The 27,790-nt window shown below is 43.1% G+C and overlaps 1 protein-coding gene and 1 non-coding gene across 3 annotated transcripts in view; both read left to right on the top strand.

The window, feature by feature from the left end:
• Positions 1-27,790, top strand: part of FRMD4A (FERM domain containing 4A) — a 461,647-nt gene that overhangs the window by 48,621 nt on the left and 385,236 nt on the right. The window lies entirely within an intron of this gene.
• LOC119921187 lies at positions 27,083-27,220 on the top strand. The gene has a single exon (XR_005448492.1). It is a non-coding gene; the product is annotated as a small nucleolar RNA SNORA7 (small nucleolar RNA).

The raw sequence follows: 27,790 nt of genomic DNA on the forward strand, positions 1-27,790 counted from the left end.
GTGGATCAGATTTCTGGTGAATGGGTTTTCATCAGATGTGCAGATGAGGCTTTTCTCATTGTCAAGATCTCCAGAGAAGGTGATTTCACAAATTCTCCTGGGAAATGAAGAAACAGTTTTTTCCTGGTGTCTAAATGAAATCCCTTCTGCAGTGCTTTAAACCTGGATTAATGCAATGAATGAGCACTTATCATAGCTTCAGCCTTGTGGGCTAACATGGATTGTGGTATTAAATGTTTTCAAGGTGTCCAAAAGCAGAGGTTAATAAAAAAGTTACCTGGTGTATTGTGTAGAGGTTTTCTGTTTTGATTATGTCGCCTTTCAAGAAAAGTTGGCTCACTGTTTTCAAATCCCCTTAGAAGCCCGCATATTTAAGCTCAGCAAGATCCATCGGCTTTCCTGGAAGAAAATGAGGTTGATTCAGAAGGCTTAGGAGGTGTAAGATGGTGTTTTCCCATCTTCATCGCCACCTTCCGCAGGAAGATCACTCATTCTCTCCAAACTCCATTTTTCTCTGTGAAAGGGAGATAAAATGCAGCTTCTCAAACATTTGTGGTGGATTGTGAGGCTTTTTTTTTTTTTTGGAAGGTGCTTTGGGCTCCTTGAAGGAACGTGGTTTTCTGTTGTTCATGAATAGTGTTGACAATGAATGATCAGGTCACCTTCATGTACTATAACTTCATGCTTAATAGTGTCTTGATTTTCTTGGGTTCTAGGTGCCAAAGAACCAGGTAGCTGCAAGAGAAGATAGCATTATTACTCTAGACTGTAAGCATGTTGTGGGCAGAGAACGTGTCCACCATCTCCATTGCATTTGTATTCAGTCATTCATTTAATTGTATTTATTGAGCGCTTACTGTGTGCAGAGCACTGTACTAAGCACTTGGGAAGTACAATTCAGCAACAGAGACAATCCCTGCCCACAATGGCTCACAGTCTAGAAGGGGGGAGATAGACATCAAAACAAGTAAACAGGCATCAGTAGCATCATTATAAATAAATAAAATTATAGCTATATACACATCATTAATAAAAATAAATATAATTATAATGATAAAAATGTACATATATATACAAATGTTGTGGCATGGCGGGTAGAGGAAAGGAAGCTGCTTGGGGCAATGGGGAGCAGAGGAAAAGGGGGCTTAGTCTGGGAAGGTCTCCTGGAGGAGGTGAGCTTTCAGTAGGGCTTTGAAGGGGGAAAGTAAGAGGTTAATACAGTGCTCTGCATACAGTAAGAGCTCTATAAATACTATTGATGATGATGATCTCAGTTCACTGATTGTAACACCATATGAAGGCAAGAGGGTACACTCTCTTGTGAGAATGAGTGCCCGAAAAGCCACCTGAATTCTTGGAAATGGGCACTAGAAGCCCTCTTATTGTTATACCTTGAATGTCGTCATCTTGAGATTTAATTTTGAGTTCTCTATAGCAGCTCCTCGGCAGGAAGATTGTGACTTCAAAGGACCCAGATATCTATCAATCATTGGAATTTATTGAGTGTTACCATGTGCAGAGCACTGTACTGAGCACTTGGGAGAGTACAATGCAATACTGTTGGTGAGCATGATCTCTAGGCACAAGTAACTCAGACTAGAGGGGAGGATAGGTCCATATCCATCTGTAATTTATTTTATTGTTTCAGGGCTGTGAGACTGGGGGAGGGATGAATATCAAAGTGCTTAAGTGATATGGTCCCAACTGCCCAATTACATAGGTGACATATAAGGGAAAGCTTAGAAGGAGAAGTGAGGACTTAGATTCAGTTTGGGCAAGCTGTAAACTCCCCGAGGGCAGGGATTATTCCTCCTGTTGCCGTTGTTGGGTAGAGATTGTCCTTATTTGTTGCCTAATTGTACGATCCAAGAGTTTAGTACAGTGCTCTGCACACAGTAAGCGCTCAATAAATACTATTGAATGAATAAGTGAATGAAATTGTTTCATCACTCCTGATCTGTCGGTCTCCGGCCTCTTCTCCCCACTTAACTTAGATTATGAACCCCCCAAGGTACAGCAACTGGGTCTAATTCTCGTCTGTATATTCTTTCCCAGAGTTTAGCACAGTGCACAGTGAGCACTTAAAACTATTACTATTACTGCCAACTCTACTCTCTTGTACTCTCCCAACTGCTTCACAAAGTGCTCTGCCCACAGTAAGTGCTCTTTGAGTATTATTATTATTATGTGCTGTCGAGTTGTTTCCGATTCATAGTGAATCCATGGATATACTTTCTCCAGAAATTCCTGTCCTCTGCCCTAATCTGCAACCTTTCTTATGGTTCTTCCGTTATCGTTGTAATGGTCTCCATCCATGTAGCTGCTGGTCTGCCTCTTTCATGTTTTCCCTGGAGTTTTCCTAGCATTAATGTCTTCTCCAGATAATTAGTCGTCCTGATTATGTGTCCAAAATATGCTAATCTAAGTCGGGTCGTTTGGCCTTCCGAAGACCACTTTGGTTTCATTTGCTCTAAAATCCTCTTTGATGCTCTTTGAGTACCACTGATTAATGTAGTGTTTTATCGAGAGTGATGAGTGAACCTTGGTCCCGAGACTTGGAGCCCGAGAACCTGCAGGAAGGAGTTGGTGAGAGGGTGGTGCTGTAATCACATGCTCTCATCTCCGCTTCTGCTAGGGCACAGGGTGCAGTGAGCAAGCAGCTGGTCTGAGCTGCAGCGAATGAAAGATGGCTGAGAACTGCTGAATGATTGCATCAATCAGTCAATCATATTTATTGATCCCTTACTATGTGCAAAGCAATGTGCTAAGAGCTTGGTAGAGTACAATATAACAGGCACATTCTCTGCCTACAATGAGTTTTACAGTCTAGAGGGGGATACAAACATTAACATAAGTGAATAAAGTTACAGATCTCTACATAGGTGCTGTGGAGATGAGGGGGGAATGAATAAAGGGATCAGATCGGGGTGACGCAAAAGGGAGTGGGAGAAGAGGAAAGCGGGGGCTTAGGAGGAGGGGATGTGCCTTCAATAAGGCTTTGAAATCGGAAACAGTTGGATATGAAGAGGGAGGGCTTTCCAGGACAGGGGCAGGACGTGGGTGAGAGGTTGGCGATGAGATAGACAAGATCAAGGTACAGTGAGAAGGTTAGCATCAGAGGAGCAAAGTTTGCAGGCTGGGTTGTAGTAGAAGAGTAGCAAGGTGAGGTAGGAAGGAGCAAGGTGATGGTAAGGAGGATCAGCAGTAACGGTCCTTGTGCTGAAATTTGTAAGTCTCTAGAATTTTCTGGGAGTGGACTGGGGGGCTTGGGGCAGTTTTCCTCCCTATTTGGGAACACTTTCTCCTTTTCTTGCAGTTTCAGTCTTTCTGGACCTGGGTTTGTCAAAGGCATCATTTAAGAAGGGCGATTGTGAATACTAATCACTCCAATTTAAGTCACAAAAGTTGCAGTGGCAAGCAGCCCAGTTATTGAAGATGGCTCAGTCTGAAACTTTGACAGGATTCCTGAAGAATCCTGCTTCCACAGTTCTTTCCCACTCCCTATCATTCCTATTTCAGATAATATAGGTAATTGTTGAACAGAAATAGAATCGGAACCCGCAATATCTTCTTTCTCTCTCCCTCCTTTTAAGTTGCCTTTGCCAAGTGTATAGAGGTTGTACAGATGACACAGAAAATGTACATGCAAAGCTTTTTTTCCATTGGCAACTCTCACCCAGTTGAGTCAAAATGCATATATTGAGACCTAGAAGGGTTGGAACTGAGGCAGGCAAAGCTTTTAAAAAACACTCCCATAGTACAGAATTATTTCAGATCTCAAATTAGCAACAGAATGCAAACAGAGGATGCTAATATTCAGCGTGATGATTTCCATTTCAAATTCTGGAACTGGAGAGCCTCCTCCAGAATCTGCCATTTTGAAGCTCTTCAAGAGCTGCTGCAAATTTGTTGCCCTGGAAACAGTACCCCGGACTCAACTGTCCCCAGACTCTAATGATTTTGGAAGGATGAGAGTGGGGACAGGGCTTTGGGCTATGTTTTTGTAAAGTAAAAGTTATTTCCCTAAGGAATTTCCCCAGGGTGGTGGGTTTGTGAGGCAACTCCGTGAAAAACCATTCAAGAGGCTGAATTCCCCACAGTTATTGTCAGTTCAGTAGCATTTAAACATAGCTTTCTGTTATTTAGCTTTCTTGATATGTGATGAGACAAAAAAGCTACTAGTTCATTCAATCGTATTTATTGAGCACTTACTGTGTGCAGAGCACTGTACTAAGTGCTTAGGAAAGTACAGTACAGAAATAAGGAGAGACAGTCCCTGCCCACAATGAGCTCACAGTCTAGAGGAAGGGAGACAGAGATCAATATGAGTAAACAGACATGCTGATATTATTTAAGCGCTTACTCTGTGCCAAGCACTGTTCTAAGTGCAGGAGGATGGAAACTGAGATGGCAGAGCTTGCCCAGAAAATCAGTGATAGAATTGGGGTTGGGATTAATTAGCATTAAACTTTTAATCAGGCAATGTTATTTATTAAATAAATGTATATTTATATAGTACAAGATTTCATCCATTGAACTATCCAGCCTCCCAGTAACCAACACCCTGACCATTATTCAGCTTGATAGAATTGGGGTCAGAGCCAAGAGAGTCCTGAATTTCAGCCTCTTGGTACAGAGAAAGTAGCTGGGTCGTGGCTGTCGATATCTTTCATGTGCAAGCAAGACTGTGGGTTTTATGAGGCTGAGCTATTTAGTCATGTGCACCTTCATGCCTGTCGATGTTGAAAAACTTAAATGCTTGAAGCATTTCTTCAGTATTCACCACCCCAAGTTGTATGCCCGTACAAGAGAGACCCCTACCTTTTGACACAAATGAACAGACCAAGTCCCAGTGGGTGGGTAAGCTTCTCCCTAAGTACAGGCTGTTCATCTCGGGAAGTGTTATTTAGTAAATGGGGCAGTAAGGTACCAGAAATTGCGTGTAGTGAACTGGAGGAGGAATTTTAAAAACCTTATTTTACTGAATGAATGAGTTAAGGGCCTGAATGCACCCAGAGGGTAGCATTTTCACCATCTGGATTTTTTCTGGTACTTGTTAAGCGCTTACTCTGTGCCAGACACTGTATTCAGCACTGGGATAGATGCAAGATAATTAGGTTGGACACAGTCCCTGTTCAGAACAGGTTGTTAATCCCCATTTTATTGATGAGGGAACTGAGAACAGTGCATCACACATAGTAAGTGCTTAACAAATGCCCTCATTATTATTAGTAGTAGTAGTAGTAGTAGTATTACAGAAAATTGAGGTGGCTTGCCCAAGGTCACAGAGCAAGTAAGTGGCAGAGCTGGGATTAGAACCCAGGTCCTCTGACTCCCAGGGCCGTGCTCTTTTCACTAGGCCACACTGTTTCAACTCTTGGAGTAAATTTCTATCTCCAGATGCTCTAGGGTTGTGCTTTTTCAACCTGCTTGTTTTTGAGATGCCCCTTTTGGGGTGGGGCATTTTACCAATCCATAATAAAGTACCCCGTTTATCTTACAGTCCTCTTCTCCTACACTCCCCAACCCCCGCAGTGGTTGGAGAACGCTGTTTGACTAAAACTAGTGAAATACGTTTAAGGTCTTTCGGTCTTTAATTTGGTCCCACTCCAGATTGGGATGGTCCCACAAGACTGAGTCTGAAAGAGACAGAATTCTACAGGGAAAGGAGTCTGTAATAATGCACTGGAGATTAGCTAGAGAAAAAAAAAATCAATACATCTCATTTTGTGAACACAAGGAAAATAGCTCAAGTCTGGCTAGTTTGCTGGTTGCTGTGTAACTTCACAGGGGTGAAAGACAGAATAAAGGCAATGACTTCATTAGACGAGGAGGCCGTGTGAAGAGTAGGGATATAAAAATCACACTATGAGGTGCAAGAAGTTTGCTATAGAACAACACTTCTCAGCAGGGGGACTTGAGCCTGGCAGCTGGATGTTTATTGTTCATGTGATTCTATTACCGCGGCCATTCATGACCCACTGGGTGTTTCTACACTGGAAACTGGTATTACCTTCAGCTGAATGTTGTTCTTCTGTTCAGACCTGTGGGCTGCTGCTTTTGATCTGCTTAGCTTGCAGAGGGGACATGAGCTTAGGCCTTAAAGGGTGGTGGTGATTGGAGCAGGCTAGGGCTATAAAGTAAAGATTTTGATACATTCTTAGGAGAAGGGGAAGGAAGATAGAATCCTGGGGACAAGACGCTGGGAAAGAGGCATTTAAGGAAAAGATGGCTGGGAAAGGTTGCAGAGTGGATGCCATAACTGTGGTATTTGTTAAGCACTTACTTTGTGCCAGGCGCTGTACTAAGAGCTGGGGTGAATACAAGCAAATTGGGTTGGACACAGTCCCTGTCCCACACCGGGCTCACAGTGTCAATCCCCATTTTAAAGAGAAGTGAGGTGGCTTGCCCAAGGTCACAGAGCAGACAAGTGGTGGAGCCGTATTTAGAACCCATGACCTTCTGACTACTCCCAGGCTCGTGCTCTAGCCACTGCGCTATGCTGCTTCTCCATTCTAGAAGAGCCTCCAAATATGGCGAGGTGAGGGCTTGGTGGCAGTTGTGGGGGGGGGGGGGTGAGATTAGTATGAATCCTAAACCAAGGGAGTTTTGATATATCCCTGTTCCCTCATGCTAATAAATGCAGGAAATCTAGAATAAACAGCGGGTTTCTTGGAGGACCCAGTTGTGTGACATCCATTATGTCCACAAATCATTTTTTCTTAGACACTCTGGGAGAGTGATCATTTGACAGCTATGAAAAGGGAGGGCGTTGCAGGCAAGAGGCAGGATATGGGCGAGGGGTCAGCAGCGAGATAGCAAGTAGTTTGGCATTAGAGAATAGACATTTTTCTGCAACACTATTGCTTTGCAGAAAACCATTCCCATGAGAGGAGCAACGTAAGAGGTTCACCACAGGCTGAAACATGAGTTGGAAAATGACTTTTGTGTGCTGTGATTTCAGCCTGCTCCTTGGGCTCTTGTTTCTGGAAATCAGTTCCTTAGGCCATACCTGCTGTTGTCAAAGGGTCACCACTGCTGGGATGTGAGGCTCTGAAGGTGGGGGCCCTGTATGGGCAGCTTTGATCAGAAGCGTAACACAAACAGCATGTTATTTTGTGCACCAGGTTTGGCAAATTCAGCTCTTTTTTATGGTATTTAAGTGCTTATTATGTATCAAGCACTGTACTAAGTGTAGAAGTAGATACAAGTTAGGTTGGACACAGTCCTTGTCCCGTATGGGGCTCACAGTATTAATCCCCGTTTCTCAGATGAGATAACTGAGGCCCTCAGATGAGAAGTTAAGAGACTTGCCCAAGGTGACACAGCAGAAGGGTGGCAGAGCTGGGATTATATTATTCACATTATTCAGTCATTCATTCAATTGTATTTATTGAGCGCTCACTGTGTGCAGACCACTGTACTACGCACTTGGGAAGTACAAGTTGGCAACATATAGAGACGGTCCCTACCCGAAAGCAGGCTCACAGTCTACAAGGGGGAGGCAGATAACAAGACAAAACATATTAACAAAATAAAATAAATAGAATAAATATGTACAAGTAAAATAGAGTAATAAATACATACAAACATATATGCATATATACAGGTGCTGTGGGGAGAGGAAGGAGGTAAGGCGGGGGGGTGGGGAGGGGGAGAGGAAGGAGGGGGCTCAGTCTGGAAAGGCCTAGTGTATTATATTCATAATTATATTAATGTCTGTCTCCCTCTCTAGACAGTAAGCTCATTGTGGGTGGGGAACGTGTCTACCAATTAGGTTATATTGTACCCTCCCAAGTGCTTAGTACAGTGCTCTGTCTAAACTGTTCAAAAAATATGATTTATTGACCAAGCTCTCCAGGGCCATATGACAATTCCTGGAGTTCAATACCCTGGGTCTTCCAGAAGGGGTTGGGAATCTCCAGAAGAGCTCCCCTCTCTCCTATCCCTTTGCCCTTTTCTTCCCCCTCTCCCAGGAAGCCACCACCCACACTTCGTGTTCTCACATCCTGGAATCTCAGACAACTCCCCTCACGTGTAAGTCCTTCACCAGCAACACAGGAATAGGTGGGGTTCCCAGGTCAGCCATTGCCATTTCCAGTTCACTTGCTCCTCTTATAGTGTGGGGGAAGTGTGTATTCTTGCAAAATCTAGAGTTTAGGGGAACAGCACTTATCCATTCCAATTGCACACATCAATGGTAATTATGAGTGTTTATGTGCAGAGTTAGTAGATATGATCCCTCCCATATATATATATATGTATTCCCCCATCTTACCTCCTTCCCTTCCCCACAGCACCTGTATATATGTATATATGTTTGTACATATTTATTACTCTATTTATTTTACTTGTACATATTTATTCTATTTATTTTATTTTGTTAGTATGTTTGGTTTTGTTCTCTGTCTCCCCCTTTTAGACTGTGAGCCCACTGTTGGGTAGGGACTGTCTCTATATGTTGCCTATTTGTACTTCCCAAGCGCTTAGTACAGTGCTCTGCACATAGTAAGCGCTCAATAAATACGATTGATGTTGATGATCCCTACCCCCAGGGAGCTTGCAATCTAGTTGATGATGATGGTATTTAAGTGCTTACTATATGCCAAGCACTGTTCTAAGCACTGGGGTAGATACAAGATCATCAGGTTGTCCCATGTGGGGCTCACAATCTTAATCATCATTTTACAGATGAGGTAACTTAGGCACAGAGAAGTTAAGTGACTTGCCCGAAGTCACACAACTGATAAGCAGCGGAGCTGGGATTAGAACCCATGACCTCTGACTCCCAAGCCCCGGCTCTTTCCACTAACTGTTTTCTCTGACACTGCAACATGTCATAGTCAGTCAGGCTTGCATTGTCAGATGAGTATTCCCTCAATCCCCAGCAACGTTCTATTCAACTTGCCTCTCTTCTTGGCCCTCTCTCAGGGAAGATTGGACGGATGTAAAGTCGCTGGCTTCCTGGTGCTTAAAACTGTTTTTCTGCCTCTGGCATGGTGCTTTTCTTTGCCAAAATACTATCACCATGGAGGGGCTTAGTGGAAAGAGAAGCTTTTTACTCTTCCGTGATCATTTGAGCTCAGGGGATTTTCATCTTTAAGATCAACAGTGAAGTCACCAAATCAGCACTTCCTATTTCAGTTGTCTGTCAGGTGTGGGGCTCAGAACACTTGTCCGAAGCACTGTGTGGCTTGACAATGAAAGAACTAGTGAAGTCCCTACTATCACAGTCTGTGGCCTAATTCTAGAAGACATGACAAACCCCAATCCATTAGTCACAATAAAACATATGAAGAACTACCACGCTTGGTGATCAGAGAACACAAAGTTACAAAAGCATGTAGACAGCTATTCTTCTGGACAAGAGATGCGGGTGATTCATTCAGTGTAAATTCCGTGACATGCTGAGTTGTTGGAATCTTGCTCTCTCTTCCTAACCTGAGTTGAACATTACTTATGATTTGTCTAGGTGTCCAGCGAATGACAAATTAATGGACACAAAGCTTTAAATTTCCACGGGACTGTGTTGTAGGCACCACGATGTAAACTGTATTTCAGTTGGTAAGTGGCTTTCTCCAAATACTAGCTGATCTTCACTTGCCGAAGTCCCCGTCAAGCAGGTAGTTTATGAAGAACTAGACCAATCTCCCTGCTGCATTTCTCTTTATGAAGATGAATGAAGAAGCAAATGAACAGAGGGGGCCGTGCAATATATTAAACTGGAGCATTCAAAGTCCCTCTCTGTGTGGAAAATGAATAGATCTTGGGCTAAAGCAATATAGATGAGGGGAGTCAGAGGTGCTCATTGATTATAGGCTTGAGAGATTTACAAACAGGAGTCACATAGAACAATCTGTCATTCGTATGGATCTTGGGCTGCAGATGTGGACTAAGGGTGACGGAAAGGGTGTTTTTGAGAAACTGCCTTTTCCCATGTGATTGTTGTTTAAGGAAAAAGCCTTTCCTTTTTACCAACACAGACAGCAATCACGTGAAATTTGAAATTAAAAGTGACGCAGGAACAGGTGTGAGTTTTTTTTTTCATGCTGTTTGTGAAGTGCTTACTATGAGCCAGGCACCGTACTAAGCAGTGGGGTAGATACAAGCCAATCAGGTTGGACAGTGTCTGTGTCCCTCATGGGGCTCACAGGCTTAATCCCCATTTTACAGATGAGGTAACTGAGTCACAGAGAACTTAAGTGGCGTGACCAAGGTCACACAGCAGACAAGAGGCCGAGCTGCGTTTAGAATCCAGGTCCTTCTGACTCCCAGTCACATGTTCCATCCATAAGGCCATGCTGTTCCTCAGGCTACGTGACAAATGAGCCTGAATTACTAGTTTGACAATACGATGGCATGGAGAGGCCTCTCTATACATAGGTTCTTTTTGCACCTTACTTTTGACTTTGCTGAGTCACCTTGGGTAAGTAACTTCCCTCTTCTTGCCTCCATCTGATAACACTATTAAATTCTGCCTGCCTATGGTAATAACTGTGGTATTTGTTCAGCATTTACGTTGTGCTGTTCTAAGCATTGGAATAGAGGCAGAATAATCTGGTCAGATTTGGTCTCTCTCCCACGCGGGGCTCCTAGGAGGGAGAATAGGTATTGAAGTCCAGTATAACAGATGATGAAACTGAGGCACAGAGAAGTTAAGTGGCTTGCCCAACGCCACATGGCAGGTCGATGGCAGAGCTGGGATTAGAACCCAGGTCCTGTGACTCCCAAGTCTGTGCTCTTTCTGCTAAGTCACACTTCCTCCCTCCCATGCTGCTTAAGACTTGAAATTCTTTGGAAGAAATGGATATTTGGTCAATACCCACTGCCATTAATACAAAGCATGCTTAGGGTTTCCAAAAGATGAAGTTTTGCCGTTCTTGGCAACATTCACAGTATGGCGTGGAGGGTGGATGTGGTTCTTTATCATATTTGACACCAGCTCTGGGATGAAATTATATTGACTAGGAGTACATTTGTGTGCAGTTAACCTAAAATGGTGGATTTAACCTTCTGTTGTTCGGAGAATAGTAAAATGATGTAATTTATTATTAAATTAATTGCATTTATTGAACACTTACTCTACGCAGAGCACTGTACTGAGCATGTGGGAGAGTACAATATAACAGAGTCGGGAGTGTGAAATTAAGTTCTGAATATACTGTTTGCAGACATATCCTTTTGTTTTCCTTCGTACTGAGAATGAAAGTTTGAACAGTTAAACTCATGAGCTTTCCCAAGGAAATAGGCTGTCCCAAGCCTGAAGAAGTGATATTATTCCATGTTCTGCCTTCACCGTGTCACTTTCCACCTTTATTAATATTTGGGGAAGGAAGTATGAGGGAGAGCAATAACATCTGTATTGTTTTATAGTATTGAAGTGTATCATTTATCTTCCTGAAATCTGCACAACATTTTTCATGCTGCCTCCCCTACTCCATATTTATATCACTGCTGCATGTGGACAGATGGACCTGAAAACGGACAAATCTACCACAGATATTCACCCCTGAGGGAGCTTATTCATCTGAAGTCAGTAGTGGGCTGCTGGTAGGTCCTCTTTCCTCCGCCTCCATAAGAAATTTTCTGACAAGTTTCCAGTCAGAGAATCTAATTCAGCCCTAAAACATCTCCCCCAACTCCCTCTGACAGAAAGACCGTGTCTGAACATGGTCACATTACTAGCAGGGGGAAACCTGTTCATGTGATCCTAGTGGTTCTTAATATATTGGGGGACTTGATAAAATAGAAAATGCTCTATCCAACATTCATTCATTCAATCATATTTATTTAGCACTTACTGTGTGCAGAGCACTGTACTAAGCACTTGGGAACATGATTAGGGCTTGCCCCATGTGGAGGAGATGAACGTTGTGAATGTCTAAGAGTAGGGTATGCTTACGTGTCTCTCCCTAACTCAAAGGTTTGTTGCAGGGATTGTCGGGGGGAGCACTGGTTCTCATCTCAGAACCAGAAATGAGACTTCCACTGGGATAAATGAAGTTGTTTTCCTGGTTGTGCCTGCGTCATGTGAAATCTGTGCTATGTTAGTTTTTCTCTGAGCAGTTTTGACCAAAACCTGAATTTCTAACTGAAAAATTATCTCCCGAAAATACACCAACAGCAGGCAGAGATCTCCTATGGTTAGGCAATACAGATATGTATATATATATACATATGTATGTGTGTGTGCGTGCATATATATTATCTTTAAAACCTACAAAGAAAAATGAGGAAGAAATGGAAATAGTCTCTGATGTGGGTAGCTACAGTCCACACAAATTTTAAAAGTGAAAATGGACAACCCAGCCTAAAGGGTTAGTTTAGCTATTTAAAATTTAGGTTTGAAACACCCACACTCACTGGAATCAGTTTCATAGTCCTGTGATGTGAGTTGAGCCCACCATCCTTCTTGCACTGATAAGCAAGGGACTGTGCACTTTCTCATGGGATTCTCAGACTCCCCAAGGGACTGATAGGATTTTCTCTGACTTTTCCCTTCACAAATAAGTTGGAACTGTCTATAGTTAGGAAGGAGTCAGAGACGCAGAAAGCCAAGGCAGCAAAAAGCAAGGGCCCGGAAGAGCTTTGCTTTCACCAAGGAAGTTCAGTGGGAGATGCAGGTAGAGGTTTTCAGGGTTCTGAGGGATAGCGGGCTGATCTCAAGCATTTTATTCAGTAGAATCAAGCCTGCTGTGGTCTCTGGATTGCATCCTGATATTACATTCTCCCCTGTTTAGTTGAGGTATATTATGCAATGCCTCCACATGATTTGCAAATGTCAGCATGAGTTCACAGAATCCGTTCACACTGGCTTTTGCTACAAAGCCCAAAGGCGTTCCATTTTTAACTTAAGCAATATTGCTCCCTCGCTGAATGTAATATGAGCCCAGGGGAAGCTGTCAAATTCACAAGCAATCAAGGAAACAAAAACTAAAATCCATATTTCTATCCAATTCTTTTTGGCCAACTTCGATGTGAAAACCTATGAGTTTGTTTTGCTCAGAGCTGGCCTTCAGTTAGAGGGGCTCAGTTGGATACTGGGAGTGAGGACAGGAGGGAAGCCCTGTTTGCTAAGAAAGAACAAAATGGTAGTAGTATTTATTGAGCTTCCAGTAGGTGCGGTGCACTGTGTCAGGTGCTTGTGACAGCCAGAATAAAGAAGTGACACTCTTCCTGCCCACAAAGAGTTTATTCTCTAGTGGGAAAATATCTATGTACCTATAGGTATGAAGGCTGAGGAGGGCATAAATAAATTCTAGAGTTGACTGACTGAAGGTATGCTATGGCTCAAGGGGCTGGGAAATTAATTGGGAAAGGCTGGTTGGATGAGGTGGGGTTTTAGGAGGACTTTTAATGTGGGATAGGGTCCAGACCAACTGTGGAGTGTGTTGTTCTGCAGCAATTTTGCACAAGGGACCTTCTTAGCTTCCACTGTCTAGGGCCCAGTGGAATTTTTGACAGAACAGAGGTAATGACAGAACCAATCTCTTTGCTGTGTCACTCCAGAACAGGGTGGAAGGCCTCCAATTAAAGCTTCCCCTTTTGATTCCTAGGGATCATTGATAGATCCATTAATTTTCTTGTCATTTTTAATGCTTGACTACTGAATAATGGATTCTTAATTAGTTGTAGGTGGCCTTGGACAAGTCACTTCGCTTCTCTATGCCTGTTACCTCATCTGTAAAATGGAGATTAATATTGTGAGCCCTGTGTGGGACATGGACTGTGTCCAACCTGATTACCTTTTATCTACCCCGATGCTTAGTACAGTGCCTGGCATATAGTGAGTGCTTAACAGTTACCATAAAAAATTTGACATCTATGTTTGATAGCCCTTTCTGAATAAGCTTTCAAGAAATTTCTTTCCTTCTCCTTTTCCTCCTTCGAAGAACCTTAACAAAATTTTCTACCTTCCCAGCCATTGAATTTCGAAAGACTCCAGGTTGTCTTGTGGAAAGGGCAGGAAGCTGGGATCAAGAGATCTAAGCTCTGGTACCATCGATTCTGCCAAATTATTTGCTCTGTAGTTTTTGGTAAGTCACTCTCTGGCTGCCTTAGTCTGCTTACCTGTACAATGGAGGTAATAATTGCTGCTCTCTCCTACCTTACAGAGGTGTCAGGAAGTTAAAATGAAGAAAAACTTGCCTGTGAGAACTTTGGCAAAATTGATCTCAGGAACCCAGGACAAGGGGTGCAGATACTCTGAGGGGAAAACATTCAAAGGTGCTATAGTAAATCATCAATAGTGAAACTTCGAATATTGACTTAACTAAAGATTAAAAATTAAATCATTAACACAACCAAACTTTAACTCTTGCTATAACCCTTTTTCTGTAAATCTTCTCCTAATCCACACCATAATCAAACGATGGTATTTACTTTTTTTTAACCCTGTGCAGTGTACTTTACTAAACACTTGGAAGAGTTGGTGGAAAATGTTCCCTACCCATAATGAGCTTACAGTCTAGAGGGGGAATGAAACCTAAAAACATTTTCAGGGAATTGAATTTTGCTGATATTTGAACTTAGACTTTTGTCTCCGATGGCCATGAGATATTTGATTTTTTTTTATCATCAAGCATTTTATCCAGGAAACTGAGAATTTTAAATGCAGTCGCTGGCTGACTTGCATTTGGCAGACTGTAATGATTGAAGTCAACAGCTTTGTTCCTTTGAGGCCTGAAAATGTGTGAAGTGGATTCACATCTTAAATCAAGGCACAGTTCATTAGAGGAAGGTGGTAGAGAAATGCAGCGTCTCACTAACAGGCCAGAGAAACCTCTCTAGAATCATGTGCTGCTGAGGGGAGAGAGAGGTTTTTCCAGTTTCATTTGTGGCTCAACAGGCCCCAAGTACTAGCCGGTAAAGCATCCAACTGCTGCTGGATTAAAGTTTACACAGCTAGTTAAAGAAGAGCTGTCCCCTTGGAGAAGGAGTGGCAGGGAGGATCGGGAACTGGGTTAACAGTTCTAGCCAGCCCTCGTATAAACTGAGCCATTGTGCATTGTGGAAAGAGCGTGTGCCTGTGAGGCAGAGGACTGGATTTCTAATCCTGGCTCTCTTGCTTGCCTGCTGGTAACCTTGGGCAGGTCACTTCACTTCTCTGTACCTCAGTTCCTTCTTTGGTAAAATGGGGATTCGATACCTGTCCTCCCTCCTACTTAGACTGTGAGCCCCACGTGGGAAAGGGACTGTGTCTGACCTGATCATCTTGTTCCTACCCAAGCACACAGTACAGTGCTTAGCATAGAGTAAGTGCTTACTAGATACCCCAATTCTTCTTCTGGGTATAGTAATGTTCTTTATTGAGTACTTACTAAGTGCATGGCACTTCACTTAACCTTTGGGAAAGTATAATAATAATAATAATGGCATTTATTAAGCGCTAACTATGTGCAAAGCACTGTTCTAAGCACTTGGGAGGTTACAGGGTGATCAGGTTGTCCCATGGGGGGGCTCACAGTCTTAATCCCTACTTTACAGATGAGGTAACTGAGGCACAGAGAAGTTAAATGACTTGCCCAAAGTCACACAGCTGACAAGTGGTGGAGCTGGGATTTGAACCCGTGACCTCTGATTCCAAAGCCCAGGCTCTTTCCACTGAGCCATGCTACTTCTCTACAACAGAAGCAAAATGCACATTCCCTCAGTAAATACCATTTTGGTTCCCTGCCCTCAAGTAATTTACAGTCTGAGGAAGACAGACATTAAAAAGTTGATAAAAAAGAAGAACAAGGATCAGATAGGCAGTAAAGAAAAATATGCCAGGATAAAGCATCAAAATAAATCAGAAAAATTCATTGAAGGTACAATTGACTGTACATATATGCCTGACCAAGTGCTGAGAAGTATGTATATGGAAGTGGCAGCAGCACAACCTAGTGGATAGAACACAGGCCTGAGATTAAGAGGGCTGCATTGTGACCTTGGACAAGTCACTTCACTTCTCTTTGTCTGTTACTGGATCTGTAAAATGGGTATTGACTGTGAGCCCCATATGGAACGAGGACCGGATCCAAACTGATTACTAGCTTGTATCTACATCAGTGCTTAATACAGTGCCCGGCACATGGTAAAGGTTTTAACAGATACCATTTTAAAAACAGTGGCAGGGGTGTCTGTTGAGTTGGTACAACTTGAGGTTTTGGGAATTAATAGAGTAGCAAAGGCTTCCTTCTTCAGTTTGTGGATTTCTGTCCCGCCGTCTTTAGCTTCACCAGCTGGTTCCCTTCCCTTTAAAAGCGGCAGTCTGGCTTTCCCCATGGATTCATTCGTTCTGAAAGAGAATTTTAGAGCAAAGAGAGGGAAGGGATTCAAAAGATGGAAAGACTGCAGGTTTATTTATCCCTCTTGCCTAGTCTGATTGCAGAACAAGACGTGAATGGGGTTTATTTGCTGTTTTCCTCCTCAAGGGCTTGCCCTCTGGTTCGCTTTATGAATTGAGAGAGATGAGCAGGAGGTTTATTTGTTTTATTTACTTGTAAAAAATGCTCCCTGGAATGCACCCTGTACCACGGTGCTAGTGCATCTGAAGGGCCTTGTTAGCCGGAGTGGTAGAGGTCCCGAGGCCCCAGTGTGACGTTCACACAGTCGAGTTCTTGTCAGTCAGCGAGAGATCCCCCCTTCCCCACCTTATTTGAATTCTCTACTTCAGCCTTCTTTCCCTCTGAAAAGTAATGTGGCCTCATGGAAAGAACATGAGACTTGGAGTCAGCAGGTGTGGGTTCTAATTTCAGCTCTGCCACTAATCTGCTATTTGACCGTGAGCAAGTCCCTTAACCTCTCTGTGCCTCAGTTTCCTCTAGTAAACAGGGGAGCACTGTTGGCAGAAATCCAGGCTTTGACCACTTCAAATTCATCTTTACTTGCTATAAACTCTAGATTACAAACTCGTTGTGGGCAGGGAACCAGTCTACTAACTCTGTTATACTGTGCACTCCTAAGTGCTTAGTACAGTGCTCTGTACACAGTAAGCATTCAATAAATATGATTGAAACTCTGCACCCTTTTCTGCTCAGGAACACTACTTCTCCCTTTTCGGCTCTAGGCTGTAAGCTCACTGTGGGTAGGGGACATGTCTACTAAATCTGTTATACTGTACTCTCCCAAGCTCTTAGTACAGTGCTCTGAACACAGTAAACAATAAATACAACTGATTTGCTCCCATGCCCACTGCCACTACCAGTTAATGCAAATCTTCCATTCCCTCCTGAAACCTCCAGTGCTCCCATTTGCCCATCTCTTGCACCTAATAACCTTGCTAACTAACTTGTCAAAACAAAAGTTATGAGGCATGAGCCTCCCTCCCCGCTCTTTATATCAAGCAGAAGCTTGGACTTCAAAGCACTCTGTCAGTTCTCTCCTCCATACTTATCCTCTCTCTTTTCCCACTAAACCCCAGCTCAACGCTTTGTTCCTCTCAAGTTAACCTGCTTCCTGTGCCTCATTCTCTACTCTTCCAGTGCTGATCTCTTGCTCAGGCCTTCCCTCCTGCCTGGAATTCCCTTCCCCTTCACATCTTGAGACCACTTCAAAACCCTACTGAAGTCACATCTCCTCCAGGAAGCCTTAATTAATTTCTCAACTCCCCACCTCAAATATACCAACTGCCACCTCTGCACTTTGATTCTACTTTACCACTTAAGTACCTACAATCCCCTTCCCCAAACCTCTAAAAGCCGAATTAAACACCCTGGTAGTCCACAGTGCTGGCCTCCACATCCTTGAGAGATCAGGTAACCCTTGTTTAGAGCCATGAACAGTGCTCAGAGAATTAGAACATGAAACCATGCGACAGGAGACAAAGGGAAGGGCCCAGATTGGGTTGTGCAGCCTCCATCTTTGGTGGTTCTCTCCAATTGAATAGTTGCTGCCCCAGTCAACATATCCTGGAAAAGCTTTCTCTTCCCCATGATCCCTTTGAGGGGAAGAGGCAATTCTTTCATCTGTTACTTTATGGAAGAAATAGTTTTTCTGTTGAGGTTTCTGGAACCTGAACCATTGATCTTGCAAGATTCCAAAGGCCAAAGTCAGTCATTCCCTACCAGTTTCAGAATTGGCCTCCTTTCCTGTGTTCCCCCTCCTTTGGGACTCAATGGACATTTCGGTCTACATAGCTTATAGAAAATATTCCCCATCATGTTATTCATTTGCACATATAAATCAATCAGTGGTATTTATTGAGCACTTAGTGTGTGCAGAGCACAGTACTAAGTGCTTGGAAAAGTGTAATAGTATATATAAGTAGACATGAATGTTACCCAAAAAGAGTTTGCAATTGAGTTGGGGAGACAGGCACTAAAACTTCAGTTAAGAGTAAGAGTTGTACATATATGTACTTTGTGGGTATAATATATTATATAATTTGCACATATGATATCTAGGTCTCAACAATTTTATTGATCTTTGAATGGAACTGAATTGCTTACAAAGAGCTGAGTTAGAAGTGCTTCAATAATATTTTATTGCTTATGGTCTTTATGAGAAAATGTGTTTGTGCTTTTAAAATGTGATTTTTCAAATTGCCTAGAAATATGACTGTTGCCACTTGAGACTTGTGGTCTGCTTGCCTGCCACTTTCATGAACGTTTCATCCACTTTAAGCAGTATTGATGCGTTTGTAAATAGACTCAATTGCCATGGAAACTTGACAAGAATGAGGGAGTAAATACCTAGCCTGAGAAATAAGGAATTCTGCCTTTCATTGGCAATGCTGCTCCTCTTCAAATGTCATGCAATTCAGACCAAACCAGTGGCCAGTGCCTCAGAGTTCAGCCCCCATCTCATACTATGGGAGATCTTCTGGTGGGGGATGAGACCCTGAAGGAAGAATGATGACTACCCTTAATGGAGACAGCCAACATTAACCGGATGCACCCCTTTATATTGAAAAAAATTCAATAGTTAGCTCAAGCAGACCAGCACACAGATTGCTTCCATCTTCCTGTAATAAAGCAAGAGGACTTAGCCTAAGGGACTTTTCTCCTTAGAGTATTGTGGAGAAGCACTAGATTGTAGGTGCACATTTGAGGCATTGGTTGGTGGAGGGTGGTGGCCTCCCCTTGGAATAGAAACAGGGTTAGAAAACTAGTTCTCCCAGCCCAAGAATATATGGGTCATTTCAAAATGCCCAAATGGCCTCGGCAAGATTTGCCTCTAAGGCTTGAAGCAAGCGAAAGAGGTGATTTCTTCATTCTAGTCTGATGTCTAGACTGTAAGGTAGTGGAGTTGCCATTTGGTTCACAGATGAGACCTTTGACAGTCAGATGGCAACCCAGTTTTGCCACCTGCCTACTGTGTGACCTGGGCAAGTCATTTCCCTTTTACCTCTGTTTTTCATCTGTAAAATGGGAATTTAAATCCTGTTCTCCCTTCCACTTAAGCTTCCTTCCACTGTGTCTGTGGACTGTTTAGGGACTGTGTCTGATCTTATTATCAACTGCAGTACTTAGCACAGTGCCTGGCACATAGTAAGCACTTAACTACAGTAATTGTTATAATACAGTTGTCCCTAAACGTATGGCAGTGAAAACTTGTGGAACCTGGCAGAAGGGGTTGCTGTGCTTTGGGTTCTCTGGGATGGCAGTGGAAGTTGGAACAGATCACGAGAGGTGAGTCTGGTTCAGGATCCAAATATCCCAGCTGCTTCCTGCGTCCAGACTAAGCGCCCCCCACCCGAGAGACACACCGTGTTGCGGCTTCAGCAGAAAGCAGGGCAACTGTTGGCCCAAGTAGTTTCAGGCATGGCAAATAATATGGCAAGGGTTCTCAATGAAGATTTGGGTTTCAGAATTGTCCGTGGTACTCCTGTTCCTTATTCGTTCCTACCAGGGTTTCCGTCTGCCTTTTCTCTAGGACCTGTTACACTCTCCAGAGTGGTTCAAAGAGCATGCCATCAGGCAGACGGCAGATGAGGCAGGAATGTGGACAGGAAGCTATGGAAGGGAGAAAGATGCTCTCTGGGTGGAGCAGACTCTGCTGCCTCTGAGGCCACCAAATGAATTAGAGCCAGGCGGGTGAATCTCTGTCCATCCGTGGCCTACTGGCCCTGCATTTTGGCCCTGAATGGAATCTACCTGTAATTGTCATACTAAACACTATGTGCTAAGCACTTGGGGAGATAGAAGATAATCAGGTCAGGCCCAGTCCCTGTCCTACATGGAGTTCACAGCCTGAGTTGGGGGGGAGAACAGGTATTGAATCCCCATTTTACAGATGAGGTATAGAGCATTCAAGTGACTTGCCCAAGGTCTCTGTGCATTTAAATTGTGGAGGTGGGATTAGAACCCACATCCTCTGGACTCCCAGCAAGGATTAGAATGCAGGTCCTTTCCAGTTAGGCCATACTGCTTCACATCGTTTTCTCAGGCTGCCGTTTCATCTTTTATGCAGCTTCTACTTGATCGGCAGTATCCGAGCAGGGAAAAATCAGGCTGAGCTGGGTGGTTTCAGTGAGTCTGATGTTTGGGAGGGAGCCAGTGGCCACCGGTATGAAGTTATTGAGATTTGTGTTTCCAAGCTCGCTGGTTTTGGTGTGGCTATGTGAAAAATGACTGTAACCTGATGTGAAAGTATGTTGCTGCAAAAGTAGACATTTCTGTACTGGTAATTTAATGAGTATTTAGGACAACTGGTCACATTCTGATGGTCAGATGTTTGACCCCCAGAGTAAGGGAAGATGTGGCATGACTGCATTATTGCCTCTGCTCTGCTGCTTGCCCCGGTGACTCGATTTCTGTCTGCTGTAAATATCTGTCGCTGCTGCCAGGCTGACCTGGACAGTGTCTACCTGCCAGAACCATCTGCTCTCAACTGAAACCTTCCTTATTAGTTTACATAAAGCGAAATAAGATACCATCCAGAACTTGGATTGCTGTGATTGGCACAGTAGAAGAAGCCAGTGAAAGGTGTAAGGTGTGGGTGGATGGAGGACAGACAGAACTGCCAATGCTGGGGCCCGTGCTCTACCCCTGGCCTTTAGAGAGGTCTAAAAAAGGTCAATTAACCGTCCCTACCCTTTGACAACAACAATGTTAATAATTCATATCATTTCAGGTTGAGAGGCAATGGAGCTAAGGAACTTTTTCTGTAGGGAGGGGCTTCCTGCTAATGATAATAATAAGGGCTTAACAAATGCCACATGATGTTAAAAATTATAATTATTATATCCACTGTTATGATCGTTACTATCGTGGTATTCGCTAAACCCTTACTAAGTGCTGCGGCAAATACAACATAATCAGGCTGGATTCCCCTTCCCCTGTAGATTGTGAACCTTATGTGAGACAGGATGTCCAATTTGAATATCTTGTACTTACCCCCGTGCTTATCACAGGGTTTGGGACATTATAAGCACTTTACAAATACCATTATTATTATTACCACTACTATAGACAAAGGGAAGGGGGAATTGAGGTAATTACTGTTTGTTTTGTGGTACTTGTTAAGCACTTACTATGTGTCAAACAATGTTCCAAACTCTGGGGTAGGTACAAGTTAATTAGGTTGGACATGGTCCCTGTCCCAAATAGAGGCTCACAGGAGGGAGAGCAGCTATTGAATCTCCATTTTACAGTTGAGGAAACTGAGGCCCAAAGAAGTTAAGTGACTTGCCCAAGGTCACACTGCAAGCAGTTGGCAGACCAGGGATTTTAGAACCCAGGTCCTCTGACTCCCAGGCCCGTGGCTGTTTTCACTAGGCCATGTTGCTTATCAATGGAAAAAGGAGTTCTGATGCCTTAATGATCCAGATTAGTAAACACTGGGCAGTTTCTGGCCATAGATAAGTTGAACCACCCACATAACTTTCCTATAGATACAAAGCCTTAGGGTACTATCTCCCTTCTGAAGAGCCTCCTTTCTTGTCTTTGCAAATGTCCTCTCTTCTGAATGTGCTGCTAGACCTTGCCCCTCTTGCCTTTCTATTTCTTTCTGTCCTGCTGGGCTATCTCTGGAGAAATAGCGGTATCTGCCTGGGGCAGGTTGAAAAGATTTCACAGGAACCTCATGCATCTTAATGAGCCTAATGATATCGAATTTGTTAGCTGATGTGCTGGGATTTTGATACTTTTTGTCCTAAACTCGGCATGGAAACACCTGCCCTCAGGGATCTTACAGTCTAACAGAAGAGACTGGCATGAAGGAATTTCCAGGTAGAACAGTGTATGAAACTCTTAGTACAGTGCTCTGCAAGCAGTAAGTGCTCAGTAAGCACTTAACAAATACAATCATTATTAAATACCATTGATGATGATGATGAAGCGGGTCTTTGGAAATCTTTGGGTGCTAAGTTGGTTTTTGGGAAGAGTGGTGATCTCAGTACAGTATTCAAAAAGGCTGTGACTTGCTTTGCAGCGTCCAGGCTTTATTAGAAGTAAATGTAAAAACTTTAGTGTGCCCAGTCTGGACTTGGTGTAAAACTCAGCTATCCCAACTCTCCTGGGATATCCGTGATTGTCCAAGAGAACCAGCCTTTTATGTCCTCTAGATCTGCACCGAGGTAAATTCCAGTTTTAACGAGGATAGACATATTGGAAATTGTAAGCGATAAGTCACGGCGCAGGGTGAATGAGAACGACAGATAGAATGGAACACGGCACTATTCTGCAGAGCTGAGAGTGATGTAAAATGGCCATAGCAGTGAATTGAGCTCTCCACTTCCAGCTAAAGTTTACGAGCAACTCAGTGCTGCCTGAAGTGCTCTCCAGTCCTTTTGGTTTGCAGGGACTGAGGTACTTACAGGTAATTCAGTGAACACTATTTGATACTGGGAACCCATTATCTGTGGCGTTCAACTCTCCTTTTCCTGGCCCAAGGCCCATAGTTTTGGGCTTCCTTCCTGCTTCTTCCCTTTCCTTCTCCGAGCTCTGAGTTCCTTGGGCTTCTGGTAGATGAGGCACTGCAGCTGACTCTGCTCCTAACTCCACCTTCCCCTCAAGCCTGGTAACAAGGCCTGGTGGATGCTGAGAGAGTGATGTTATATTGTACTCCCTCCCAAGCACTTAGTATAGTACTCTGCACACAGGAAGTACTTAATTAAATATGACTGATGAGTTCTCAGTCTGCCTGGACTTTCTCCTAGATGGGGAAAGGGGGCTCCTTCCACACTCAGCTCTTTGTATATTCATTCATTCATTCAGTCAGTTGTATTTATTGAGTGCTTACTGTGTGCATATGTAATTCTCTTTCTATTTGAAGTTGAAAACATGATTTTAAAACCATGAAACAGCAGTTTATTATCAGGCCTGGCAGTGAAATAGCCACTTTATCACAGGATCCCAGGGAAAATAGGAAACCTCAGTTCTCCAGAAGATTTCATGAATCTGGACTGACCTTGGTTTTGAACGTTCTGGGAAATTTCCCTTTTACTGTGTAGAAAAGGAAGACTTGTAGGATGTTGGTAAAATTGCCAGGAAATTTTGCAGAGGGATGATGGAAAATATCCCTTAGCAGAATTGCTTTCCATTTTTCTGATGGCTTGAAAAAATGTCTCCCTCTTTAATATTAAACCATGGGTTTCTCCCTATCCCCCAGATTCCACAGCTGAAGGGTTTATTAAGCCACAAAGAATCTGTGCTTAGGCATATGACCACAGGTACAAATGGCTTGCTGAGCATGTGGCGAAGAGATGACTGCATTAAGCTCATTGTTGCAGTGTGATATCTAGCTGTTCAAGAACAGTGTTGCCTTAGCAAGCAGCAGTTGCACTCTACACATATGATTAGCATCAGAAGAAAAGCAGTACAATGCGCACACAAGTATAGAAAAACAAAGCAAATGCAAGCTGTGGCCCCCTTCTTCATGAATCACCGTAAGTGGGCAAAGAATTCTAGACATTGCAGGGCTGGGTATAATTTTCTCAAACTCATGACATATCCATGTCTGCCCGTAGTGAATGTCACTGCAAACTGACATTTCATGTTCTTTGAATGCACTCTACTGCATGGATTTTCAGGTTCTAACTTCGAGTTTTGTTTTCTTAAAAGGAGAAACTCCCCCCCCCCCCCACACACACACAAATTTTCTATGAAAGGAGATTGGAGCCAAGATGATGCTCCATGCTGGCTAATGGGTTAATTTAAATGCAAATTTTATAAACATAGGAAAGAACCCAGACCCATTGATGCTACTCGCCCTGCCATGATCTTTCAATTTAAGAGCAGAGGATTCTGTTTTTTTCATTCAATTTTTTTGAAAAGATCTCTTAGATGAAGACCTTTTGTTCCAGATACCAATGTATGTTGATTTTACATATATTGCTGAAGAATCAACTTAACCTGAATTCCCAGTCATGTTGAACCTGCATCATATCTTGGGATGTCATTGAGAAGAACGGTTCTCACATGGTTTTAAACGATGGGCTCTTATTTTAAAACCAAGTTTCCTTTTCATTCAATTCCTGCATTCAGACTGCGGGGCTCCAGTTCAAATTGGTGTTGCTTAGTAGGCATTTATTTTCTGAATGGAGCAGAGTGGCTCATCAATTTGCAAAGATGGGGTTGCTAAATTAAATTGCGTATTAACTGAAGGGTTGCTGGACTCATTAACATTGCTGAAAGCACACCCTGCATCTTGGTGGAGGGGCAATCCGTTCTCATTAGAAGAACAGACACCCTTGCAGCCTAAATTAATGCCCGGTAGATAAATTGTGTAATTGTTTCTCCTTCGCAAAATGGAGGAACATCAGTAGGGGGTGGTGTGTATCAGAAATGAAAAAATTTGGAATCTAGCCCTATAATGGGACTGTGTACACCGTGTTTTCTAGGTGTATAGATGTGCATTAAACAGAAACATCTCAGCGGGAGGTTAATAAAAGGGTTCCTTTATATCGGGCCACATAGGTTTGCTAGCCATTTTTTAAGATGATGTTGTGAATGTTAAGCAGGGAAGGGATAGAGAGCAAGCTGTCATGTAATTGCAAAAATGAGTAAATGGCTCTCCATTCCAAATGTAATAGGAAAGTGTGATAGCCTTAGAATGAGAGTTTGGGTATTGTTAAAGAGATAAATGCATTAATTGTTGTAACTTATTTGTGAGCAAGGGAAAATAGAAGCAATGTGGATTTGTGAGGGTTTCCTATTCTCCAGGGCATAAGCTGTAGCCTCAATCATAAGTCTGAAGCAGCTCTGTTGCCACTGAATTAAACTAAAGATGCCGGTGTTGCCCATAACAACGGTTGCTAAGCGACCTTTGCCAGCATGAGAAGGGATTCAGCTCATTACAGGTTGTGGTATTATTTTTCATCGTATACCAGTAGTCTTGTTTAGAAAATGCCTGGCTCAGTTGTGCACATTCTCTCTCTCTCTCTCTCTCTCTCTCTCTCTCTCTCTCTCTATATATATATATAGGAGTGTGCACATGATAGAATATCATAAGTGCATTGCAAAGAAAAAAGCATTTGGTGAGGGGGCTGGTAAATCAAAATAGTTGTCTTATTACATATATAGCATCTTTGCTTTTGTGATATCTGTCAAACTTTCAGTAGAAATTTTGTGTTGTGAGATGGTGTTAGATTCACTGCTTGACTATTCTGCCTCTAATGGGAGGTGCATGTTGGGAAATCTCCTACACACCCCCACACACCCAGAATGGGAGAGAAATAATGAAGGCACTAGTGTTACATTACTATCATGATTACAATGATTCAGTAACAGGTGCATTATCCAAGTGCAATTTAAGTAATCTCAAATGTAGTGCCTTCTGTAAATCAGCAGATTTTGATCCATACCATCACCAAACTTCACATGATGAATTTTGGTTCCTGAAGTGAAAAGAACTCTATCCCAACACTTGCATGGACTTTAATGACTTCATTCTGCCTGCTATCATAAACTTTAGTATTGTTAATTGTACACATCAGCTCAACATAATTAGAACCAAATTTTGGTGAGTCCGTGTACTCATGCTATGCTCTAGTTTAACAAATGCTTGAACGTTAGTCCTCCGAATCCTATTATCTGTTCCAATTTGGCTAATCAATGTAATAATCTCAGTGGTTGCATCAGGACTAATAAGGTGTTTGGTAGGCCAGAATATCCCAAAAGAAATGGAAATACAATCGACCACTCTTCTAATTGTTTTTTTTTTTTTAGATTTTTAGTGATCCATAATGGTTTAATTTTTTTTAATCAAGGAAGATTGAATCATGAGTTCCCTCATTGCACTGCCAGGATATTGTCTTCTGGTCACCCTGGAGTGCCAGAGTCTGGACATTTCAAGTGTTTCTACAGTGTTGCCACACTTGGGGAGAAAATTAAACAGCGATTAGGTGACCCAAGGCCATTTTCCTATGGACCAGATAATTAAAGTTACAGTTGATGCTTCAGGGTGAAATGCCATACCTGCCTCTGTTTTATTAATGTCAGGGTTGCATTCGTGAAACATTTTGTAGGTCAAATGGAGCCACAAAGAAATGTATCATAAAAAAACACATGCTTCACTAGAAAGATTCATATTTGAAACATTTGTTTTGAGGAAGGGATTTGTTGCTCAAATACAGGGGCAGAGAAAAGACCTTTCAGAGCAACATTGGCTGAGAAGGTGCCTTAGGCTCTCTGACCTGGGAGGAAGGAGCTTTGTAAGAGTTTGGGGCTTTCAAGTGAGGCTAGTGATACTCACTCATCATGACCCGTGGCTCAGTGGAAAGAGCCCGGGCTTTGGAGTCAGAGGTCATGGGTTCAAATCGCGACTCCGCCACTTGTCGGCTGTGTGACTTTGGGCAAGTCATTTAACTTCTCTGTGCCTGTTACCTCATCTGTAAAAATGGGGATGAAGACTGTGAGCCCCCCATGGGACAACCTGATCACCTTGTAACCTCCCCAGCGCTTAGAACAGTGCTTTGCCCATAGTAAGTGCTTAATAAATGCCATTAAATAAATAAATAAATAAATAAATGACCCAAGGGGAGACAGTGCCATTCAGGGGAAGGGAGGGAGGGCCAGGGCCACAGATATTGACTGGATTGGTAGGTGCCCACATCTTGCTCCTGCCCTGGAACTCCCTCCCTCCATCTTATTAAAATCACATCTCCAAGAGATCTTCCTTGACAAAAGCCTCATTTCCCTTACACTCCTTCCCTTCTACCCTCTCAGGATCACACCTGGAGAATTTCCAGGACTCTACCAGTCTCAGCTACAGGAGGGAGAGTCAAGCAGAGGCCTACCCATTCCATTCCTAGCTTGGGCGGTGGCCAGCGAGTGGAAGGGAATCTGCTGCAAGTCAAAACTCACCTATGCTAGGCAACAGAGATATGGGAGAGACTTGCAGGGAGAGATTCAGGTTTACCGCGCGGAGGGAGACAATGGTAAACCACTTCCGTACGTTTACCAAGAAAACTCTTTGGATACACTACCAGCAGATGGAGGTGGGGCGTTCTGGGAGAGACGTGTCCATGGAGTTGCTATGGACGGAAACGACTCGACAGCATAAACCAAACAAAAAAAACCCTTTCCCTTCTGCCCCACTTGGCTTTGTAACCCTTTATTCACCCCACCCTCAGCCCCACAGCACTTATTTACATATCCTTAATTTATCATGTCTTCCCCTCTAGACCGTAAGCTCCTTGTGGGCAGGGAACATGTCTACCAACTCTGTTGTGTTGTATTTTCCCAAGAGCTTAGTACACCACTCTGCACACAGTAAGTGCTCAATAAATGCCATTGGTTGATTAACTGCTTGGGAGAGGGGGCAGCAAATGCACTCTAGAGGAGCTGCAAGCTGGGGATCCCAATGCGGTTGACTGCTCTTCTTCTGTGGCCAGGCAGACTCAAGCTTGAGGTAACAGCTATCA

The sequence above is a fragment of the Tachyglossus aculeatus genome, assembly GCF_015852505.1.
Source record: "Tachyglossus aculeatus isolate mTacAcu1 chromosome 12 unlocalized genomic scaffold, mTacAcu1.pri SUPER_6_unloc_1, whole genome shotgun sequence".
Taxonomy (NCBI): domain Eukaryota; kingdom Metazoa; phylum Chordata; class Mammalia; order Monotremata; family Tachyglossidae; genus Tachyglossus; species Tachyglossus aculeatus.